This window comes from Schistocerca piceifrons, chromosome 5 (genome assembly GCF_021461385.2).
Source record: "Schistocerca piceifrons isolate TAMUIC-IGC-003096 chromosome 5, iqSchPice1.1, whole genome shotgun sequence".
Taxonomy (NCBI): domain Eukaryota; kingdom Metazoa; phylum Arthropoda; class Insecta; order Orthoptera; family Acrididae; genus Schistocerca; species Schistocerca piceifrons.
Genome location: NC_060142.1, coordinates 370,855,256 through 370,856,412, shown reverse-complemented (window position 1 = coordinate 370,856,412; position 1,157 = coordinate 370,855,256).

The window sequence follows — 1,157 nt, the reverse complement described above, 5'->3', positions numbered from 1 at the left end:
TTGGGATTTTCTCGGCCTGTTACGCATACAGCGCCTTATGTTACGCATACAGCGAGTGTGCAGGGATTGGCTACATTGTTTTCTGTGACAAATGAAGCGCTAAGAGCGTGGAACATCGTCTCTTGGCTGTTTACCGTTTCGAATTAGTTCAGTATTGCGCCTGTTGTTGGTAGTATTATTCTTCTTGTGTAAAGCGTTGTTCTGGTTACGATGCCACGTTTTAGTAACCGTGTATATAAGAAGAGGAAGAAGGTAGGGGAAAAAAATTAACACTACTACCAAGTTGCGAAAAGCAGTGTGGGCATTGTTCCTTCATACTGCCTCTTCCAATGAATACCCTCAACACAACCTGTGCCCAAAAGATTCCTGGTGCAAATATAATGCAAAAAAGGACTATGATCACAAACATGGTTTGCCAGCAGCTGTGATAAATGCAATAAAACTAATTTTTCATGACTTAGCACAGCCAGAATTGTTGCACAAATGTCTACACGGAAAGACGCAGAATCCTAATGAGAGCGTAAACAATTTGATTTGGAAAGTGATTCCTAAAAGGGTGTTTGTAAGCATAAAAACACAGCACTTTGGCATTTATGATGCAATAGCAACCTACAACCAACGGAACAGTGTGAAGTTCTGAAGGCATTAGGATTTACAGCTGCGGTGAACACTGTATGAGCACTAAGAAATATTGTCAGAGAAAGGATAAGAGGAGCAGAAAGAAGAGAAAGGAATATGAAGTATGATGGAACAACAGGCCAGAAACGAAGACAGAAGAGGAAGCTTTTGGAGGATGAAGAAGAAGACCCTGATAATCCATCCTATAGTGCAGGAATGTATTGAGAAACTCTGATAGCCATTTCCCGTAAATTAGAATTTTTCGAATATAAGGAACATTTTCTCAAAATCCACCGAAGCTAGAGAGATAAAATTTTTATACAACACTCCTTGTGGTCAAACTTACATTGTAACACAGCCATTTGGCAAATTGTTCAGTAGTTTCATTTCAGTTTAATTATAAATCAATTATTTGCAAAAAAATTTGGGTCATTGATAAAAAAACTAATTGGAAGGAAACTAGAAAAGATACTCCAAAATCCCTCTGTCATAACTGCAATACTAAACCACCCTATATGTAAAAAACAATTCAAATTTTT